Source organism: Pinus tabuliformis, chromosome 5_2, assembly GCF_031772625.1.
Source record: "Pinus tabuliformis cultivar Carrire ecotype Pingquan chromosome 5_2, CPIR1, whole genome shotgun sequence".
Lineage (NCBI taxonomy): Eukaryota > Viridiplantae > Streptophyta > Pinopsida > Pinales > Pinaceae > Pinus > Pinus tabuliformis.
Window position 1 is genome coordinate 219,144,562 of NC_142306.1, and position 7,928 is coordinate 219,152,489.

A 7,928-nucleotide genomic window follows, 5' to 3' on the forward strand; every position below is an offset into this window, starting at 1 on the left:
AGAGGTAACTAGCTATACTTTCATCATTGTGCATTTTGAGAGTTTCATATTGAATTCTCAGAGTTTGCAGTTTTTCACGTTTTACCTGAGTGTCTCGTTCACAGCTTATAATGATCTTGTCCCATATTTCTTTGGTGGATTTGAGCTGTGTAACTTTGACAAATTTTGATTGTGATAGACTCCCCATTAATGTATTGATAGCCTTGGCATTGGTTTCATATTGCTTTTTACTTGCCGCATCTATAGGAATTGCTGATGGAAATGTATATCCTCCTTCTATGATTTCCCAGACATCTATTCCAAGAGATTGAAGATAGGCTGTGTTTCTTACCTTCCAATAAATGAAGTTGCTCCCATCAAAGATTGGTGGTCTGATGGATCCCTCTCTTTCATGGTTACCAAGATGATGGATCTTCCTTCAAGCAATCAAGCTTCTTCTGAAGGATCTGCTCTGATACCAATTATTGGAAATAATACTGAGAGGAGGGGGGGGGTGAATCAGTATTAGCAAATCAATAATTTTTCATTTCCATAATCAGATTTATATATGCTACTTTAGTTAATGGAATTGGCGTGTATACGCAACTGTGGTTACGGCAACTAGCATATATACTCCAAACTTAAGATTCAGTTAGTTCATCATATGTTGATCTTTAATCAGTGCATCAGAACAATATAAATGGTACCCAGGTGCAGTAAAAAAGAACAGACAATCACACACATGAACACAAGATATAAGGTGGAAACCCAATGTGGGTGAAAACCACCTACTGCAATCGTCTCTATCTTCTTTTTAATAATAAGAAACTTCATTTTACAATTTTTGTACTGGTGTAGACCTATATCAGTATGCAAGATTCTACCTGTAGAAGGCTACAACCTTCTCTCATTCTCCAGCTTCTCCTAGAAGGGAGATACAACCCCCTAGCTCTTGTACTAGTTGATATGTTTATTAGTACATAGGTGCCAGCCTACAGAAGGCTACAACCTTCTCTTTTCTTCCAGGGACCACGTTTCATAAATTTTCAGACTGGATCCATCAATAACATCATTCGATCATCAAATATATCTGCATCAACCAATCTCATTTTCACAACTGAACCAATCAACCACTTTGACAACCCTTCAATATGATCTTTCATAATGCTGTAACCAAAATATAGTAACCAGAACCCAAGTTAGAACCCAAAACACTACAACAGCAAACAGAAGCAGCTAAAACATATTTTACAAGGTATACGCTACTTCCCTATGTCAAACCTACATGCATACACACCTTTCTTAAGGAAAACTTGCGTATAGATCTGCAAATCAAACTTAAGATGTATACATTGTTTTGATATGCATAACCAGTGTGTATACGCGCCTTTTCTAAAGTGAGCCTGCATATAGATATGTAAATGATGATTTTAAATATTACAACAATTCCAGACTTCAATTATACCCAAATCATCATATTTACAGATTACAACTTGCACCAGTTATTCAGATAAATGATCAAACCATATAAAGATAATTCACTACAAGCCTTAAGGTCTTGACCCATCATTAGATCTTATCCTTCATCAAGCGCTAAGGTTCATCCTTGGTTCAGATCCAGCTATGCACCATAACCCAATAACCTGTGCACTACATCTTGCTCATCATCAAATATTCAATTCTTGAGTGCTCTGGCCTAGTGATCTTCTTCTACTTATATAGTGTTAGGCATTTTCAATACCATGGTCCAAAACCACTTGCGATGAATACCTTGAACCAAATACCTCGGACCATATATCTTGGACTAATACCATGGATCAAAATACCGTGGACCAAAATACCATGGACCAAATACCTTGGACCAAAACTTAGTTTTCCAAGATATACGTGCCTTTCATTCTGTGAAAGTGCGTGTGTACGTATACGGCCCTTTTGATCTGTTAATCCGTGTGTATACGCTACTTTGTGAAGGTGAACCTGCGTATACCTATCTTTCCTCATTTTGTGAAGTTTGATCTGTAACTCTGTGTTGTTAATCTGTTGAACTGTGATTTGTCATCTGAGCGAGTTGCCATCAAGGACAACACATGTGCCATAGTGATAAATTTGTGTTATAATGCCAACAGGGGATAGAGTAGGGTAGGCAAGGTATAGTATGTGGATTCCAACACCTAGTCCAAACAACACAAAATAATCTCGAGGCCACAAACACCTAGAACCTAGACATCATGAAAAAGATAGGATTCTCCAAAACAAAACATTGATATGGCGTCAAAAAACCATCAAATCCCTTACCATAAGATACAAGTTCTAAATAAAAATCCATATACAATGACAATTTCTTACCAAGAAAGAACATAGGTTTAGAGCTAATTTCCATCAAACTATGTCACCAAGACCACTCACAAACTGCTCCATTACCCCACTTGAGTCTTCATATTTGATACGAAAGGATTCAAAATTCCAATTAGGAGAAGTCTAACATGTGTGAAGATGGTGAATAAGTCCCTTTACATCTTGTCCCTTGGTTTGATATCAAATGAATTGGGAGTATTGTGACATGTGTTGATTGTGAAAATCACGACATGCCTTCATGCTTGATAAATCACAAGTAAGCTTAAAGGATGGCTTGAACATATAGACCCTCATTTTTCTTAAAGACCTCCATTTACTTTGTTAGTTTTTTTACAAGACAATTAACTTGTCCATTAAGGTCTCTTAAGACTTGGAAGGAAAAACCTACATGAAATTTGGGAATATGATTTTGAATCCTTGTGAGGTATCAAAAATAATTTCCTTAAAATTCATTAAACTAAGAATGGTACTCAAAATTGCAAAGAACAATCAGCATCCTTACTCTTGTTATATTTAATAAAGTTAGTTCTAAGCCAATACATATCTCTTTATATTTACTAAAATTAGTTATGAACCTATACATATGATTTAGCTTAGTTAAATTGGGAGGGATTGTGTATGATTCTGAGATGAAAAAAAGAGGGAAAATTAGGAGATAATTTATCATCTGATCAATTCTTCAATGGTAGAAGGTGGGTTGAGCTTCCCTAAGATGGGGATGGGGAACTTGTACATGCATGCGGTGCCTCCTCTAGATTTGAACAAGAGTGCATCATGGCTTATTTATCTCGACATTTGGATGACCTACATTCTGATACTCTTCTTCACATGGATCATCGTACTCTCTCTAATCGGATGCACTGTTGACACTGCCTAGACCATTGTTAGTCTTACCCATTTCATAGTCAATATTCAATTTATTTCTTTTCTATCATTAATTTCTTGAGAATTGACTCTTTACGGTTTTTTGGGATTGTAATATGTTCCATGCAAACCAATTAATTTTCATTATGTTTTTCTTTCCCATGGGCTTGAACCCTGGTCGATTGCGATCCCCTTTGTTTTCCCTTTTTTTGGCTATACGATTGCTTAAATTATATTGGAATGATCTCCAAAGTTTACTTAAAAACTATTGTTCCCAATTTATTTTTTCTATTAACGCAAAAATAAGATCATTTTGATTTAACGGGAATAAATATCCTCAAAATACCACATCAATTCGCAACCAAAATGGCTACAAATCACATATATAAACTGGAAATTAAAAGAAGATATTTGTACATTCTTAATATGATTTAAATTTAAAACAAAGGTCTATGAGCATTACATTTTTCTCTCCATATGAAGGGGATAATAGGCTAATCAATGCGATTAGAGCCCACATAAATAGAGCATGGCCTTAGAAATTGTCTCTTGAAGAAATGTGTTGGTATGTAATATGTGTGATGTTCTTAATACGAAGCCATTTTCTTGTTTACAAGTCATTTTAGGGGAATTGGGTGGAATTCTCTTTTTAAAGGAATTTGGAATGCTTATGATGAGATCGACAATCTCACGAATATGAAAGAAATTGAAAATAACCTTGAAATTCAAGTGCAATACATGACATGCACAGAATATATCTATGTGGTATAATGGAATCAACACTGGAAAATTCAACTTGGCAAGGGACTTGGCGAGGCTGGAGTGCAAGAGTTGTACTCAGAGTTTGCAACTACTTGGAAGGAAAAATTATTCAAAAATGAGGGTTTTTCATCTCCTTCTTGGTGTTTATTTTGATGCGGGTGATTTTACCACCTTCCCATAAGTTGGATTTGTTAGGCAGTGAATAACCTGCAAGTTACTTGGAGGTTAGGTTGTCACACAGGAGTACTTGCAGGTTTGTTCTTCCTAAGTTTGACTTGCCATCAAGGAGTTAGACTTTGCTTCAATAGCAAGGCCTTGCAGGCCTGTTATTCTCGAGTTTGACTTGCCATTAAGGGGTCAGACTTTGCTTCAGCAGTAGGGTCGAGCTAAATTTTGATCTCTAGCAATACTATGAAAATTTGACATTTTTTCCCAACTGTGAATGAAATTTTTCTCGGTTTGTGCTATTTTTTACCCGAGCAAGTTATAAAGTTAAATGCTTTCTAATATTTGATAGAAGAAAATAAAATTGATCATACTTTTTTATACAAAAAATGGTATACATAGATCTTTCCCTTTGTTTTCATATTGGCTTGAATTACATCAAAGGTCAACTTTTGACTCATGGTCAAACAAAATGGAGGTGTCAAATTATTTGCAGTGCTAGAATAGGGTATTATACTTCTAGGATATTAAATTATTTTTTATCAGAAGTCCATAGTTGACTTGTTTGAGACATATTTTGATTTCCAATGGCATATAATTATTCTTGTTCAAGAGTTCAAGGTCTCTATATTTCATGTTATAATAGTAGTTGTAGATCCACTAGTTTATAATTTTTTTTACTTTTAATGTCAGTTCTATTGTCTAGTTCTACTATTAGGGATGAAATGTAATTTTTTTTTTATGTTTCCAGTTTTTCGGTATTGTTATATTCTAAGGGAGCTTCACAAATTTTTACATTTTTCTAGTTGTATCATCAAGCTCCTTATTTATTGGTATGAAGTGGTGCTGATGGTGCTGGACCCACCAACATGTCAAGGGGATCTCCCTGATAAGAAGTCCCAATTAGACCTCAGACCATTTGGTGTAGGTGTCCCAGCAGTGGGTCGTACCGTAATGCCTTGACCACGATTTCATATAGAGGCAAGTAAGATAACTCTATTGGTAGCAAGGGTGTGACAGCTGCAGTGAGTTAAGGAAGGTGTATGGGAGGTTCTAACACATGTGGGTTGAGATGAGTGCACCCCTTGGCAACCTGGAATAGTACTCGGATGGGAAGGGAACACACGAGCGAAGATACACCACAAGATAGAAAGCAAGTTAGATGGAAATCCAAAGTGATGGTTAAACTAACAACACATTTCAGAAAGATTCATACATACTCATATAGAATAGTCCATACATGCATGCAGAAGAAAGCAAATAAATATGCCATTTAGAGTAAACAAGATAGCTAGAATACAATACAACATATGCATGAAACGTGATGGCTCTTATTATATAAAGAAGTGTAAGTTCCAATCATACAATACATCCATGTCCAACCACTAGCTCCAATATTGGAATGTTATAGCCACATCTGCCTACTCCTCGAAAGGGATGTACTAGCTCCGTGCAGTGGAGAAGCCAAGGTGCATTACAATATTGTCCAAGCTCTCTCTAACATAGTCTTATCGGAAGCTCGGCTGACCAAAAGCCTATACAATAATTTATGAGGGACTATTTATAGCAAAGGGTGGGGTGACCCTTGACATTCCCCTTTGTGACAGTTCAACTACCCTCATGACTCTTCACCTACTCTATGACTGTTACATCCAACTATTGACACTTGAGTTACACTTGACATGACCTTAAATTACAATGCACATGTACCCATGTGAAACAAAATGGCTTGAAAAATCCATGCTAGACATCACTCTGACTTAGACAACCATGGAAGTCTAACTCCTCAACATCTTCATGGTAATCAATAGTAACATATTGATGCCAAGATTGATAATCCTTGATGGTGTCCATGTGCTCCACGGTGAAATTTGTTTGAAACCTGACTCTTGCCTCCATAGCATCTAGGTACACTACTCTGGCTCCTCTCTCCAACTCGTCTAAAAGCATGCATGTCATTGTCTTCAATGTGGCTGGACCAACAACATACTTGTGCATGATGTCTGTACTGATGGGCAAGTTTGGGCTAGTGGCAATGTGCATCAACTTGTCGAAGTACAAGTTAATCTCTAGTCATACTTGTTTCTTTGTCTTCACCTAGGTGAGAGTCCCAAGTGATGGAATCACATGCGTGTGCACCACAACATCCATACTCTTGAATACTCGTGCATGGGAATCCTGTATTCTAGTGATGAACAACGGGAGCTCTTCATAATTCCAGATCTGACTCCAGATACGTGCCTTCAACTTGACTGCATTAGCCCTCATCATCTTAGGCAACTGAAGTGGGGCTCCTTGTACTTCATCGTCCATGTTTTCATGTCATCAATAATAGCATGCAAGTTCATCAAGATACATGCTCTTCTAGCACATTTCTGCTGCCATCCTGTTGTGGGGAAAAGTATCCGATGCGGATGACCCTATCCCTACTCTAAAGGTGACAGTCTTTAGCAACAACTGAATGTAAAGTTTTGATGTTTCACTTTATGCAAGTACAGAGAGAATGGAAAGCAGGTCAACCAACCTGGTGTCTTTCGCTTAGTCGATCCTTGTCCTTCTCTCTTTGTATCTCGTTCCCAGCTCCTCGCTCTCTTAGCCGGTCCAGCTACACACAGATCCTGCACAAAACAAGAGAGCAAACTACAAGATACAAGTACTCATAACTGAAGCATGGATTAGGGTGCATCAAATATACATGTAAACACAAAACATCTATGTAATACAAGTATATAGGAGAACATGCAAAACTTTATTGATAGAAAGTAACAGGGTTCTGAGAAGGTTACAACCAATGATGATGGCTCCAATCCAGCAGCACCTCCCCAGCAGCAAGAACTCTCCTCTTCACCTCTAGTAAAACAATCACCCAATAACTCTGGCAGTATACCAACAGCACCTCCTTGCTTTAACAAAATTCCAGCCTCCTTAGACCTCATAGAAGAGCTCTATATATAGGAGAGAAGAAGAGAGGATGAGTCAGCTTGAGGCTGGCATAGAGCTGACTAGTGTCCTCTCCCTCTTCAGTTAATCTTCAGTTCTTGAGTCCACTTGGAGATCCTTGCTTACACATGGTGATCAAGTACCTCTTACTCATCACAAGGCGAATCTGATGAACCAAGTGTCAGTTTGGAAGCTTCCTGGGCAGTTGACACCTTGCAGGATGACTGTGCCACTTGGCCAATCTCGCCCAGCGCAGGTAGCCTTCATTACTTTTGACTTCCAGCGCAGGTACAGAGTGGGACAGTTGCATTACAGCGCAGAAGCTCAGTTAAGCAGCTGACATGATCCAAAATAAGCCTGTTTTGAAGTGTTTTCAGGTGGAGAACTGATTGGAAGTGCTGTTGTTTGATGACCTTGTTCTTTTAGGGGTAAGAACAACATGTTTAGGGACTGAGGATCCCTGTAATTATTGACATTCCATGCTCCATGATGCGAGGCACAAAAATGTCTATAACAGTTGCCCCCTAAAGTATGAGGCCGTTTATCGGGTGAAATGCTTTATCTAGAGGGTCCGAAGTTCATTCCAGTGCTGAGGAGGCGCCCTGTAATACAATACAATACAATACATTATTTTTCATTCAATTTTCATGATCTGGCTGAGGTGGGCATTCCCATGCTCAGCTTTTATAAATACATTTTGGTACATATGACAGACGATCGTCTGAAGATAGACTGATAATTTTCTGCTGGAATTATCATCCTTTGAATAGGATGATCATCTGCTGCAATGATGTACATGGCAAATGCTTTTATATTTCCTGAATATATATCGCAGCCCGGATGGATGAAACTAGATCCGGGGT